Source organism: Pan troglodytes, chromosome 2 (assembly GCF_028858775.2).
Source record: "Pan troglodytes isolate AG18354 chromosome 2, NHGRI_mPanTro3-v2.0_pri, whole genome shotgun sequence".
Lineage (NCBI taxonomy): Eukaryota > Metazoa > Chordata > Mammalia > Primates > Hominidae > Pan > Pan troglodytes.
The window spans coordinates 180,948,753-180,964,768 of NC_086015.1; the positions used below are offsets into that span (position 1 = coordinate 180,948,753).

Below are 16,016 nucleotides of genomic sequence, written 5' to 3' on the forward strand. Positions count from 1 at the left end.
CAGACAAATGGGTCTCCAGACTCTTGAGCACTTGGCTTTTGTTACTCTCACCTCCACCATCCTTTACCTGGTTCTATATCTGTCCTTTGGATCTTCCTGCATTTACCTTCCTGATTTTGCTCCTTAGTCTGGTTTTCTCCCAGACTTTACTCTCCTACTGCCCGCTCTCCTGTCCCTGATGGTTCATAGTTTCTTACTATCAGGGAGAAACCCTGATATTGACTTGGCCCAGCAGTAATTCTGTCCATGCAATTCTCTTGCATGGGCTGTGACAGGCAGACACCTCACTAATTAGATCAGCACAGGGGTCTGCATACATTTAGTGTGGGGACCTCCAGCCCATCCTTGAGTGCACAAATTTAGTTCAGCACCATTCAGCTGCTGAAATTTGATGCAGTGGCCCTGGATGACCAAGGAATGTGGTGATAATTCTAAATAGGGTGTGTTCATTAAGTGAAGGAAATGTAGAATACGTTTTAGATGAAAAAGAAATTTTTAAGTTTGGAGGGTAAAGATCAATCATCCATAAAACTAACTGATATATAACAGTTCATTTTTGATGATACTAGATAAATAAGGAGTGAAGACATTTTCAGAATTACAATGGCATTTATCTGCCTTCATTAAATTAAGCTCAGGAAACTAATGCAGACTCCAGATTGCCCGCAGTCTAACACAGTCTTTGCATCTGGGGTTAACAAAATTAAATTTGGGAAAATCAAGAGTAAGACTTTTAATGTTTCTACCACCTGTCAGCCTGGAAAGTTTTCTTAGTTTTTCTATTTGGAGAGGCATTTGAGATTTGTGTTCCTGTCAACTTGAGAGAGGAATGGAGGAAGTCAAAGGGAAGAAGAGGAGCTGATGTTGCAGTCCGAGGGGAAACAGGAGTGAGGGCAGGGAGCCCAGAAGAGGGTCAGGGTGAAGATGGGTGTGGGGAAGGCAGAGCAAACCAGCTGCTGCTGTCAACCCTGACCTATTTCCTGGAGCTCTGGGAGCCCTCCCATCCCTGCTCTCAGCAACAGTGATGCTGCCTTTGGGCGGCTGTGCAGCCAACCCACACTGAGTGATAGCTGTCCCTGTCATTTTCTTAAATGTCACCAGTGAAGGAGACATTTCCACCTCCCTGGAGTACACATACTCCACTTGTGGATAAGTGGACACTTGGTTCCATTTTCACAGCTTCCAAAAATTGGTCACAGATGACTAACAATTGTGTCAACTTCTCTGGTATGAGAAGCCATAGATGGAGGTATACAGAAATGATTTCTTAAAAAATGTAACGTCCTTTCTATGTGGCAGTAAAACATCTTTCCTGCCACTAGGAGAAATGTGTTCTTTGAATTATTTTTACAGCCATAAAGGCAGACCTGTGAAAGGCTATCTGTACTGGATAGTTCTCTGCTTTCATGGATTTTATTCAGAATCATCCATTCTTGGAAATGGTGGGGAAAGGGGAAATAAAAAGAGAACAAATATATGTTGGATTAGTTAGTATAAATTATAATTCATAAACTACAGTGTCCAAGCAGTATTACCTTCCACATATTCTAGAATAGCTTGGTTCCTATTTTTGAGCCCCTGCCTGGTGCCAGTAACTTGTTTTCAGCTAATTCAGGGTTTCTGTCCCCATTTTCCTTGGAGGAATATCTAAGTTCTTTGGGGATATTGCTGGTGCCAAGCATGAAGCTGTTGGAAAACGAGGAGGCTTTGGCATCTTGTCCTCAGCATCACGTAAATCCTATCAGAACTTAGAAGTGAAATGGGAAGGATTGTTTATCTCCTGCCCAACTAGCTGCTGGGTTGTTCCTTACTCCCACTCACAAGGTCTCTTTGTGTCACTCTAGGTCATTTTGCTCTCCTGAGCCAGTCTGGGAACCACTTTGAGGCTGTTTGAGTCCAGAGCCATGGCCTAGGCCTCTTGCGGTGTGAGGATCCTGCTGTGTTCCCTCAGCTGAATCAGGGGCACTGGGCAGTGCCTTCCCCTCTCCTGGCCTATTCTCAGCTGCGCCTAAGTGATCTTATTTCATCTTGACACTAACCTTGGATATTTGAAATAGAATTATTCATTTACAAAGGAGGAAAATGAGATTCAGACAAGCTAAATACATGCCAAAGCCACATAACTACAAGTGGCAGAGCTCAGTCTGCTTTCCAAACCCATGCGGCTCCCTTCATCACCGTGACTCACCCACTTTATCCCCCAACTTCGAGGAAGTCTCTTCTGATCACCCAAGAATAATGTCTGCCTCCTTAGAAATTTTGTAGCCGTTGGTGTTTCAATTTTGGGAGTGACATCTAATTGTCACACACTGTTTCACATGCTAGCTATCTGTGCACGTATCTAGACAAGCCTGCTTAGGCTGTGGCTCCTGGAAGGCAAAGACCACTTCTTGTGTTTATCTCTATCCCATCTACTAACACCACACTCTGCACATGATAAATGTTTAATATATGATTGATTCCAATAAAAACATGTGTTAAAAAATTGGTAAATGGATGAACGTGTACTTTCTATATGAATGTATTCTATCTGTGTGCTTACACTGCAATTATAGGCTAGTTAACAATGCATGGCCTATAGATGTCTGCCCTTGTTCTTGCCTTCTAGTTCCACAGTCCTTAATCCACACTGTACTTTGGAGAGCATACAGGTCCAGCAGTGATGCGGCTCTATCTCACGCCTACTCTCTTATTCTACTTACAGAATCTGCTGTCCCCTGACTTTTTAATTTCTCAGTTTTCTGACTCCATTCCCAGGCTCCAGACATAGGACTCTATGCTCTTCTTTTTAAAGACAAGTCATTTGGACCCTTACTTGGAGCCTTTCTTGCCCTGTGGTAAGATTGAATCTCAACTCTGCATGCTCCCTCAATTGCCAGGGCACCTAGGACTCTGGGAACAGACAGGGTCTGTGCCCACATCAGCCTGGTGGTATTCTTACTGGCTGGGAGTATTCTTGCCAGTGTCCTCATCTTCCCACAGGACAGAAGGATTATCATACGGTGAACATATGGAGTGTTCCCAAGGTGCCTCTTAAAAAATCCCAATAACTGGTTCAATGGTACAGCATAGAAATGCGTAATTGAATTTTTAAAAATAGTTTAGATTAAAATCTATTTAGAAAAGGGGGAAATGATATATTTTCTTGTATATGCTATGGCAAAGTTTAATATCCAAGGATAATCCCTACAGAGTTGTCAGATCTATTGGTTATAAGGGAGAGATACCTAATTTAAATTAATTTAAGCAAAAGAAGAGAATGAATTGTTTATATAACTGAAAAGTCTAGGGCTTCAGGCACAATAGAATCCAGTGATATCTGTCTTTCTCTCAATCTAGAGACTTTGCTTTCAAACTTTAATTTGGACCCTAACAGGTGGGGCCTCTCTCAGAAGCAGAGATACTTTCTCTCTCAGCATCCAATTAGTTGCTGAAAAAGTACTCTGAGTGGCCCTGCTTGGGTCATGCCCACTATTAGACCAATCTGTATCCATTGAGAAAGGATATGCTGGTCAGCTTAGATTATGTTTCTTCTACTGGGGTTGTCAATGCAGGATCACATGATTGTGAGGTCCTCTAGAGTCCTTCAGACTAAGTGAGGCAAGGCAGATTCCCAAATGAAAGAATGTAGGGAAGACCGAAATACCCAGCACATGCCCACTGTGTTCATGAATTAGGTCCTCCATAATGGTCCCCCCCCCCATCTCACTACCCCCAGTGAAATGAATCTATGCCCTACAAATGGCTAAAGGGAATTAACATCTGTTGATCTCTTGTTAAGTTCAAGCACTATGCAGGGAACATTAAAAGCATCATATTCTTTAACTCTTATAATTGTCTTCCTTTATTCCACCTTTTTAACAAGTCTGCCACCAGTTCAGCAAGGCGAGCTAGGTCTCGTGTGGAAGGAAAGCCCTGCAGCCCCTCAGCATTCACAGCTCTTATTTTACTCACTGGTATCTGGTCCTGTCCTCGATCACTTTACCCTGACCTAACACCAGTCTCTATTCCACCATCAGTCAGCCCAGTTTTGCTACACCAATTGGCCATCTCCAAAGAGTTTCTGACCTACCCCCTCCTTCTGCCTGACACTTCCACACACAGACCCCTTCCTCATTCTCTGTGACTTACTGTATTAGTCTATTCTTGCACTGCTATAAAGAAATATCTGAGACTGGATAATTTATAAAGTATAGAGGTTTAATTGGCTCATAGTTCTATAGTCTGTACAGGAAGCATAGAGGCTTCTGCTTTTGGGGAGGCCTCAGGAAATTTATAATCATGGCAGAAGGTGAAGGAGAAGCAAGCACATCTTACGTGGCCAGAGCAGGAGCAAGAGGGTAGGGGAGAGGCTATATACTTTTAAACAACTAGATCTCATGAGAACTCCCTCACCATTGCAACATAGTACCAAGAGGAAAATCCGCCCCCATGATCCAGTCACCTCCCACCAGGCCCCACCTCAAACAATAGGGAGGATTACAATTCAACATGAGATTTGGGCAGGGTCACAGATCCAAACCATATCATTCTGCCCCAGCCCCTCCCAAATCTCATGTCCTTCTCACATTTCAAAATACAATCATATTTTCCCAATAATGTATTCCCCCAAAATTCCCCAAAGCCTTAGCTCATTTCATCACTTACTCAAAAGTCCACAGTTCAAAGTTTTATGTGAGACAAGTCCCTTCTGCCTATGAGCCTATAAAATTAAAAACAAGTTACTTACTCCCAAGATACAATCGGGGTACAAGCATTGGGTAAATACTCCCATTCCAAAAGGGATAAATTGGCCAAAAGAAAGGGACCCAGAAGGGCAATCATTAAATCTAAAAGCACCAAAATCATCTCCTTTGACTTCCATGCTCCACATCCAGAGCACACTGGTGTGAGGGGTAGGCTCCCAGAGCCTTCTGCAGCTCTATGCCTTTGGCTTTGTAGGGTTCAGCCTCTGAGGCTGCTCTCAAGGGCTGATATTGAGTGTCTGTGGCTTCTCCAGGTGCAAGGTGCAAGCTGTTGGTGGATCTGTCATTATGGGGTCTGGAGGATGGTGGCCATTTTCTCATAGCTCCATTAAGAAGTGTCCCGGTTGGGACTTTGTGTGAGGGACCCAACCCCACATTTTTCCTCTGCACTGCCCTAGTAGAGGTTTTCCATGAGGGCTCCACTCTTGCAGCAGGCTTCTGCCTAGACGTTCTGGCATTTCCATACATCCTCTGAAATCTAGGTGGAGGCTCCCAAGCCTCAACTCTTGCACTTTGTGCACCCACAGGCTTAACACCACATGGAAGCCAACTAGGCTTATGACTTGCATCCTCTGAAGCAGGGGCCCAAGCTGTACCTTGGCCACTTTTAGCCATGGCTGGAGTTGTAGCAACTGGGATGCAGGAAGCTATGTTCTGAGGCTGCAAAGTGCAGTGGGGCCCTGGGCCTGTCCAGGAAACCATTCAATCCTGTTAGGCCTCCGGGCCTGTGATGGGAGGAGCTGCCATGAAGGTCTCTAAAATGGCTCCAAGGCTTTTTCCTCATTGTCTTGGCTATTAGCATTTGCCTTCCCTTTAGTTATACAAATTTCTGTAGCCTGCTTGAATTTCTCCCCTGAAAATGAGCTACTACTGTTGCAACGTAGTACTAAACTTTCCTAACACATGGCCAGGCTGCAAAATTTCCAAACTTGCATGCTATGCTTTTTTTTTTTTTTTAAATATAAGTTCCAATTTCAGGTAATTTATTTGCTTATGTATATGAGCATAGGTTGTTAGAAGTAGCCAGGTGACATCTGAATGCTGTGCTACTTAGAAATTTCTTCTGCCAGATATCCCAAATCATCTCTCTCAAGTTCAAAGTTTCACAGATCCTTGGGGTAGGGTCATAATGCCTCCAAATTCTTTGCTAAAACATAACAAAAGTGACCTTTGTTCCAGCTCCCAATAAGTTTCTCATTTCTATCTGAGAACTTCTCAGCCTGGACTTCATTGTCCATATCACTATCAGCATTTTGATCACAGCAATTTAAGAAGTCTCTTGGAAGTTCCAAACTTTCCGTCATCTTCCTGTTTTCTCAGCCCTCCAAACTGTTCCAACCTCTTCCCATTATCCAGTTATAAAACTGCTTCTACATTTTCAGGTATCTTTATAACAATGCCCCACTCCTTGGAACCAAAATCTGTATTAGCCCGTTCTCACACTGCTATAAAGAAATACCTGAGACTGGGTAATTTATAAAGAAAAGAGATTTAATTGGCTTATAGTTTTGCAGGCTGTACAGAAAATATACTGGCTTCAGCTTCTGGGGAGGCTTCAGGAAACTTGCGGTCATGGCAGAAGGAGAAGGAGAAACAGGCAGATCTTACATGGCCAAAGCAGGAGCATGAAAGGTGAGATTTCAGAGGTGTTTGAACCAGAGCAACTTCATCTTTAATAGGGACTGGGTAAAATAAGGCTGAGACTTATTGAGCTGCATTCCTGGGAGGTTAGGCATTCTTAGTCACAGGATGAGAGAAGGTTGGCACAAGATACAGGTCATAAAGACCTTGCTGATAAAACGGGTTGCAGTAAGGAAGCCAGCCAAAACCCACCAAAACCAAGATGGTGATGAGAGTGACCTCTGGTTGTCCTTACTGCTCATTATATGCTAATTATAATGCATTAGCTTGATAAAAGACACTCCCACCAGCACCACAACAGTTTACGGATGCCATGGCAACATCTGGAATTACCCTATATAGTCTAAAAAAGGGAGGAACCATCATCTCCGGGAATGGCCCATCCCTTTCCCAGAAAACTTGTGAATAATCCACCCCTTGTTTAGCATATAATCAAGAGATAACTATAAGCATCCTTAGGCCAGAAGCTCAAGCCACAGCTCTGCCTATGGAGTAGCCATTCTTTTATACTTTTACTTTCTTAGTAAACTAGCTTTCACTTTACTCTATGGACTTGCCCCAAATTCTTTCTTGGGTGAGATCCAAGAACCCTCTCTTGGGGTCTCGATTGGGACCCCTTTCTGGTAATGGGGAGCGGGGAGGTGCTACATGCTTTTAAACAACCAGATCTCATGAGAACTCACTCACTATTGCAACATAGTACCAAAGGGAAAATCCACCCCCCTGATCCAATCACCTCCCACTAGGCCCCACCTCCAATATTGGGGATTACAGTTTAACATGAGATTTGGGTAGGAACATAGATCCAAACCATATCCCTTACTCTGTGGGCCATTCAAACTGATCACTTAAGGTAACCCTATCTTGGCATATTGGCTAACTCCACACAACTAACATTCTCTGAGGTAGATAAAGTTATCCAGATTTTTCTTCTGGAGACATAAAGATTCCAAGAGGTAAAGGAATTTCTCCAAAGAAAAATCTAGTATTTAACTGAATTACACCCAAAGCCTGATTATAAATTTACCAGGCACTAAGCAAGGTAGAATAATATGTGTGAAGCCCCCGTGAGTTCTTGCAAATTTGGCAAATCAAAGTAAAAATTTTGGTCTAGTCAATAAGATATTGCAGTTTGGTGATATTCTTAGATGATGCTCTTGCCTGAATTTGAGTTGAAGAAAACAAGAGTTAAGAATGCATGAAAATAGACACACTATGAATGATTGTGCTGTTTTTCAGAATGATGGTTCCCAGATTTGTGCAGTACACAACTTGAACAACATTGCACAGTGATCCTGCAGGGAAAATAATAAGTTAGGAACTTCATATAAGAAAAATCACTATTTACATGATTTGCTTGAAAAAAATTAAATTTATTAATTTTTAATTTAATTAAAAAATTAAATTGAAGGCTCATATATGTACACCTGTAGATTGAAATTCAAAGTAACAGCAAAAGATCTGTGATCTACTTGAGCTCTGCAATTTCTCATATATGATGTATATGCCTATACGGTATCAGATTGTTGATTCTCTGCAGAAGTACAGCCTTCTGAGTCTGAGGAGAAAAAACTTACATAAGCATCAGAATCCAAAGACTTCTTTTATTTCAAACAGCTCTTAACATTTTGACAAGTTAAGCACAAATGAATCATAAATGTACAGATTAAATTTCCATTTGTAACACAAATGGGTCTAAATTGGAGAAGGAAAAAGTGGTTGGCCAAGTGCATTCCTATTTTGCTGAGTCAAGAACTTTGAAAAAATAGCCTACTGTTTGAAAAATCTAAATATACCCTAATAAAACCACAAATTTGAATATTTCCATATTCTAGTGGTCTGCTTTTATTTCAGAGTCAAAATGATTTAGCAAGAATGTTTAAAAAGAAATTCTCTCTCTCCCCCTAATTAATGGTTTTTCTTATCTGGCATTCAACATATTTCTTGAATTTCTTGACTTCATCTTCTGTAGCTAACTAAAAACATAAGCTGAATATTTTCTGATTAAGACCATGCCTGCTACTGTGTGAGCACAGAATCTCCTCAGCTTGTTGCATCTGTTGTATAAGAGGAACACTTATTATTTGGGTAACTGAGTGAAAACCATCAACAAGAAACACTTCCAAAGGGTGAGGAAAAACAAATTACTGCTTACCAGCTATACATCCCAGGTTTTTTAATCATGTGATCTGACTTTAGTTGGATGTATTGAGAAAGAAGTTAAAAGGATTGAAGAAAAGTCAGTAATCCTTAGTAAAGTGAGTTACCTATCTCAGTAAAAGAGTCACCCTTTCACCGATAGTGAGCACTGGATCCCAGAAGTAGAGATTGCTAAGTGTCCACTGTACCCTCTTACTGGGTGAAAAGGGAAGAAGTTCATCTTTCCAGGGGTAGGCAGAACTAAAGCAGGCATGTGGGCAAAGATGAGGGTTTGGAGTGGTCCAGAGTCAGGTGGTGCTAAGCCAGGGAGGAGGCAGCCTAGGGTGAGCCAGGGACTTAAATAGAACAGAAAAGGGAGGTGTCAAAGAATGAGACGATAAAAAGATAAATAAGGCGGGGCACGGTGGTTCACGCCTGTAAATCCCAGCACTTTGGGAGGCGGAGGCGGGCGGATCACAGGGTCAGGAGATTGAGACCATCTTGGCCAACACAGTGAAACCCCGTCTCCACTAAAAATACAAAAAGTTGTCTGGGCGTGGTGGCGGGCGCCTGTAGTCCCAGCTACTCGGGAGGCTGAGGCAGGAAAATGGCGTGAACCTGGGAGGCGGAGCTGGCAGTGAGCCCAGATCGAGCCACTGCACTCCAGCCTGGGAGACAGAGCGAGACTCCGTCTCAAAAAAAAAAAAAAGATAAATAAACAAGAAGCCCTTTTCTTGGTAGCAACCATCATTTTTCATTGATAGAGCACAATCTATTGTGAGTATTGCAGAGCCCTTGCTGGTAAGAATTTTATCTTAGTTCTGGTATGACTTTATCTTAGCAGAGTGGTAAGCTTGAAGAAATACGGTGATTAAGTGTCTATTTGACAATGACTATTGGAACAGAATTCATACTCAATGACTTCAACCTTACTACCAACTTTTGATTTTCAATATAAATTTGGAGACTGGCTAGGTATTTTCAATATCTAGGCTGACTTCACTTTACATTTCCCAGGCAGCTTTCTGTACTGAACCTTGTAATTGTGGTTGTGCCAATTTGAGGTAGAAATGGGTCAAAAAGAAATGAGGTAGAATCTGGTCCAAATACAATTGCAAGTAATCATCAGTTTTGCAGAGTACTATAAGAGAATGTGAAGATATTTATTGTTTGTTTCTGGATTCTGGGTCCAGAAAGGAGAGATCCCATTAACTTTGTCTTTTTTTTCTTTTCTTTTTCTTTCTAGCAGGTTGGGGTAAGGGGAAAGATGTCACTCTCTTTTTTTGTCTAAGTATAAATTGGAGTGGAGCAATGGCCAGGCTGTGTTGATGGTACTGATTTCAGAGCCATCTTGAACCTCAGTAAAAAACCCATTTCTGTGTTGCCAGAAAGCTCTCTAGCCATCAACTTGCCTTCCTGTGAGAAGGTATCATTATCAGAAACCTCTGTGTAAACTCAGCATCTACCTTTGGTTGGCCTTGTTTCTTGTACTCCTAGAATTTTCGGGTAGGGTCTAGAACAACATTAGACAGCTTCTAAATGGGTAAACATTGTTTTCTGATGCAAAGGAACCACCATACAAAGCACATTCAACTGCAGATGGTCCCTGACTTACGATAATTTGAGTTAAGGATTTTTCAACTTTATAATGGTGCAAAAGCAATATGCATTAGAAATAGACTAGAAACTGTACTTTGAATACCTATACATCCAATCAGTTTTCCACGTTTAGTATAATATTCAATAAATTGCATGAGATCTGCAACACTTTATTATAAAATAGACCTTGTGTTACATGCTTTTGCCCAACTGTAGGCTAATGTAAGTGGTCCTAGAATGTTTAAGATAGGCCAGGCTAAGCTGTGATTTTTGGTAGGTTGGTTGTTTTAAATGCATTTTCACCTTATGATATTTTCAACTTAATAATGGGTTAGGATGTAACCTCATGGTAAGTCAAAGAGCATCTGTATAGTTATCAAGTAGCCAAATACAAGAAAATATGAGCCCCTTTTCTTTAGATATTTGAACAAGTTGCTTTGAGGATTCACCTCTAGAGGAGTGTCAACCAAGCCTATGCAGCCATGTGGAGGCCCATGGTGTTTTCTATTTAGATATTTCAATAAAACAAGGGAAACAGTGTAGTATAATAAAAGGAACATTATTAGCCTTATATGCAGCCTGGTAGACCTGAGTTTAAATCTCAGCTTTGTTGCTCACTGAGATGTTGAGCAAGTCACTTTTAAACTCTCTGGGTCTCAGTTTCTTCACGTGGAGACAATAGCTATCTTTGAAGGCTTGTATCAAAAGAGATGCTGTCAGTCAGTCACCCGGAACCTATTAGGTACTCAACAAAGATTGGTTTCCTTTCCTTCTTCCTCTCCTCCGAGCTTCCTGACTTGCAGAAAATAATTTCTTGGTCAATGTTTGTAAAAGGCTCAAAAATTCACCCAAACTTTCCAAACAACCCTTTAACAAGCTTCCCCATAAAAGCATCTAGAACAGAGGCTTCATTTGCTGTAACCAGCCTAAGGATTTGGCAATAGAGAAGTTAACCGAGTACCATGTTTTCGAGCAATGGTTTTAAAGTGGCTAGGAGGTCAAGTCACAAATAATCTAAGGTCTCTTCCAGCTCTAAAATTCTATGGTTCTGTGAAATTGAGGCAGTAGCTGCAAACCAAGGCAGGCTTGTATGACTCAAAGAATTGCATGTGCTGGGCTGGCTGCTCAGCATATTGAGGATTTGATTAAAAACTCACTACATTCACACTTTAGCTTTGGGATTAGCAGATCAAATAAATGCATGTTACTGCTTTGTCAGATACAGCAAAGTCGTTTTTGTCTGCTAGCATATTTAATGGGGGGAATACACAATAGCTAAATAGAATAGCAAACAAACAGTCCATGGAGAGGAGAACAGGGTGTCATCACCAGCCCAGTTCCCTGACCTCTTCATTGCTGATCGACATGGTCTATGTGAGAAAATTTAGCTATATGTAAATGTAGACAACTTGGTGAAAAATCTATAAGGGTATCTAATTCTGAAACTAAGAACTTTCAAGAAAATCCGAACAAGAATGCTTAGGTAAAATTGATTTTAATTTCTCTGAGATCTCATTAATTTCCATTTAGATGGATTTTTAAAAATTAAGTTGTAGGGCACTTGGTTTTGCAATGCTAAGCATTGTTTGACACAACTTATTTTTAGCGTCTATTTTAACAAGAGAAATGAAATGTAACCACTCCAGGATATGGAAATACCTCTTGTAAGGAGTGTGTGGTGTGTGTGTGTGTGTGTTTGTGTGTGTGCATGTGTGTATGCCTGTGTGTTTTCTTCGAGAAGATCATTTTTTTCCCCCTCTGCTTTGGGAGTTTATTCTATTAATAGAAAATACTGCAAGTTTTAAATATCTTTTCATTCAGTGGAAACATGGATTCAATCCAGTGGAAACATGGATTCAATCATCCTTCCTTTTCACACTGGGAGTCAGGGAGAGAGCCTGGGTAATTAAGTAACAAGAGCACAGATTCCTAAAGACACTTAACAAACAAGATATTCTTGCCTAGAGGAGTAACAGTTACAATGACTGCTGCAAAGACAAACATGTTTTCAGTACCTACTATGTGCCAGGTTCTGGCTTTGACACTTGTGAAGGGGTTAAAATCCTGGTGCTGTATAAATGTCCCCAGATGATATTCTAATTTAAGGAAGAAACAATATATATTTAGGATAAAGTGGAGTCTCCTACTCAAACCTGAGCAGGTAAGAGATCTAAATTAGGTTAAGCAGCACCGAAGAGTATTCAAAATTAGTGAGAATGGCACTTACTTAATTGTATCTGAATTTTTATCTTTTGGAATATTCACTCATTCAGCAAATTTTTATAGAGTGACTACTGAAGAAGAACCGTGAGAGTATAAACAAGCGACTAAAATGTTTCTGTTTTTCATTACAGTCTAGAAGGGCAGAATATATATTCTTGCTTTAATTGAATGCTGTATATAATTATTAATGTTATAATTTTTACAACTAAATTTTCATAGATATGTATCTAAAAAAACTACTTGATTTTATGTAAGAAAGCTACTTGATAATTTCAACCATACAAAAATAAAACCACCAAAATATAAAATATCAATCAATCAGTCAAAGTGGAAGTAGAAAAAAAAACTGCAAGAGTGTGCACTAAAATATTCATAGTAATATTTTTGTGATGGTGGAAACATGGTAATTTGGGTTTTCATTCTTTTTTTCTTATTTTTTAAGTCTAAACCTAAATTTTTTAATACTTTCATTATTTAAAATATGATAATCATTAAGAAGACAGAGATGAAGAAAAGAAGGAAGTGGAGGCAATGAGGAACAGAGAGAAGGAAGGAAGGAAATCATGCTTGAAAGAAGGTATTTCTCTTTTTGCTACTCACATTTATGAAAACCTTGCCTGTTTAGGCCATAAACCAATACCTGCTCATTTTTAGTTGTGGAACATGTCAAGTTTTTTTCCGGATGTGGCGGAGATTATTCAGCTACAATGAAGCCAGATTAAGATTTCGGGAAAATGAACAGATCTCTACGTAAGTTACTATAGGAATAATTGTAATGATGGAATGGCTAAAGTAAACAGGAGGGAAAATTTACAACTGTTGGCACACACGAATGAGAAGCAAGTGAAGGCCTAAATGAAAGGGGGTTGGAGCCTGAAAGTGACAGTTGATGAGAATGGGAGATAGTACCAAGGGCAGGGGAGGGGCATTGTTTAGGGAGAGACTGGCAGGGATGCCATGGAGTTGAAGGGGGTGCACAGGAGAGTGGTTATTGAGCTGAAGTAAGGCAGGCACTGAGGGTGGGGCCTGAGCCGTCTGCTAGAATGACTCCTAGTTGCTCTAGGGGTACCTTCAAAGACTCCTTGCCAAGTTTGATGTCCCCAGATGATATTCTAATTTAAGGATTTCCAAGTGAAACCTGAAGGGACTTTTATAAAGTGTTCCATCTCTGAGCAGTCTGCCCATTTTAAAGGCAGGGGTCCATTAGCATAGATTTTGCTTCCCCTGCTTGGAGGTCAGCTATGTCTCCGCTGGTATTGCACAGTCCTTCAGACGCATAGAACTATATGTAGGCTCCATTTGCAAAATTGCTGGAGGTGTTGCTATTCAGGATTCCCCCAGACCTAGGCTACTATTGAATACCATGGGACTGAAGCTCTTTTAATTTCTAAGCTGTATGTGGGCAACATGGAACAGCATGGAAACTGACAGATTGTCGGCATGTTTTAAAGTCAGAGTATGCCACAGAAAAATCTAACTTTCTTATATTTTTTGACAAACCTGAAGATTTGTTAACATTTTAATTGACAATTTCTGCAAAAGTGATGGAATAGAGCTGAACAATGGTATACATTATTTTTCTTCTTCCTATGTGACTAGAATGTTCTCCAAAGAGATTGTTTTGCTTGCCAATAAAAAGAGACACCTGGGAGCACCATACTCTCTCCTATTCCTCTGGGTATCATATTTCCTTATGACACCTGAAACTCTGATGCCTTCTGGGTCCATGAAAGCAGTGAGATGAGCACAGGAAACCACGCTGAGGATGGTTGAGCAAAAAGGTTACATTGAGCCACTGGATTAACCTGCCCAGAAACAGGATATCTTCAGATTTCTTGTTAAGTAAGAAAATGTAATTTTGTTGATTCTAAGTTACACTTTCTTTTGTTAGTTCAACATCTCTGAAATCAGAACATATTTTGCCATGGTAATATCTTACCATCACTGTTGGCCAGAGGCCATCCTTGCATAGGTGTCATTGCCTATGCATGTGTCAACTTGATTGCTATTCTCTGTGATATGACTGACAACTGCAGCCCTTTGACAGTTCAGTCGACAAACCATTGAAGATTATTAGGGTAAGAAATACTGCTTTCTGTCTGAAAACTTTCCAGTGACATCTTCTGAAAAGACAAAGAAAGTATCAGCATCAAAATTTGCATAATAGTCTGTGCTTAGAAAGAAATCCAAGTGGCAATAGTAGGTCAATCTTTTAAGAAATGTTGCATCACCAATACTTTTGATATTACAGAGGATGATATTGGGAGGAAAAAGCATGAATATTTATGGCTCTGAATTTTAAAAGTGAGTTTGAAGAGTCAGACTCTGAAAGTGAAGACATTTTAAAACCACGAAGCAACATATTTTGATTTATGGTTGTGTATATATATGTATTTATAATATATATGTGATATATAAAATATACATCTAAATATATTTTTCAATTATCTTGCAATAGGTATAAAATAAAATTTTAAGTTGTTAGCACTGTGTTAGTTTAATTGACATGTTTTTTGTAGTACTTCATAAAATAATGATGTGTGTTACAATTGGTGTCTTACATTTGGCAAAAACAAGAATAAATTTCTTATTATTTAAGTTGGAGCTTCCATTTCTTGCAACCAAAAGCATTCACCATGGTATAACTTAGTTTGTCTCAGTCCATTTAGTGTTGTTATAACAGAATATCTGAAGCTGGGTAATTTATAAAGAAAAGATGTTTATTTGGCTCATGATTCTGGTGGCTGGAAAGTTCAAGATTAGGCAGCTGCATCTGGTAAGGGCCTCATGCTGCTTCAATTCATGACAGAAAGTAGAAGGTGAGTGGGTGCATCCAAAGAGATCACATGTGAAGAGCAGGAGAAAGAGTGAGAAACTGAGGAAGCCAGATGCTTCTTAACAACCTACTTTCCTGGGAATACACCTATTCCCCACAAGAGTGAGAACTCACTGACCCTCACAAGGTGTCATTAATCTATTCATGAAGGATCCAGCCCCATTGCTTTACTGGATGCAGCCCACATGACTGTTCTCATAGGTTGGAGTTGACTGCCTGCAGCTTTTTCTGGCTTAGGTTGCGTGCTGCTGGTGGCTCTAAAATTCTGGTGTCCCAGCAGCAGCTTAGCCCTGTGGTTTCACTAGGCATTGCCCCAGTGGGGACTCTTTGTGGCAGTTTCAAACCCACATTTCTTGTTGGCAGTCCCTGAGTAGAGGCTCTGTGCAGTGGCTATACCCCTGTGACAAGGCTTTTCCTGGGCCCCCAGGCTTTTTCATATATCCTTTGAAATCTCAATGGAGAAAGCCACATCTCCACAGCTCTTGCATTCTGTGGGCCTGCAGAATTAACATCATGTGGACATGGATACCACCAAGGCTTACACTTGCACCCTCCAGAGTGGTAGCCTGAGCCATACCTAGGGCTGTTTGAGCTATGGCTGCTCCAACTGGAGCAGCTAGATTGCAGGGGACAGCAGCCTGAGGCACCACAGAACAGTGGTGCCCTGGGTTTCCTCCCAAAACCATTCTCTCCTCCAAGGTCTCTGGGTCTGTGATGGGAGAGATGGCCTCAAAGATTTCAAAAATACCTATAGGGTCTTTTTCCTATTGTCTTGAGGATTGGCAACTTTTTTTTTTTTTTTTTTAATATCAGTGCTAATCTCTTTAGCAACT

The 16,016-nt window shown here is 40.6% G+C and overlaps 1 long non-coding RNA gene across 1 annotated transcript; it reads left to right on the plus strand.

Annotated features, from left to right (window-relative positions):
• Positions 1 to 10,637: 10,637 nt before the first annotated feature.
• Positions 10,638 to 14,698, plus strand: LOC129143557 (uncharacterized). The gene is made up of 3 exons (XR_008547178.1): positions 10,638 to 12,924; positions 13,002 to 13,097; positions 13,947 to 14,698. It is a non-coding gene; the product is annotated as an uncharacterized LOC129143557 (long non-coding RNA).
• The last annotated feature ends 1,318 nt before the right edge of the window (positions 14,699 to 16,016 follow it).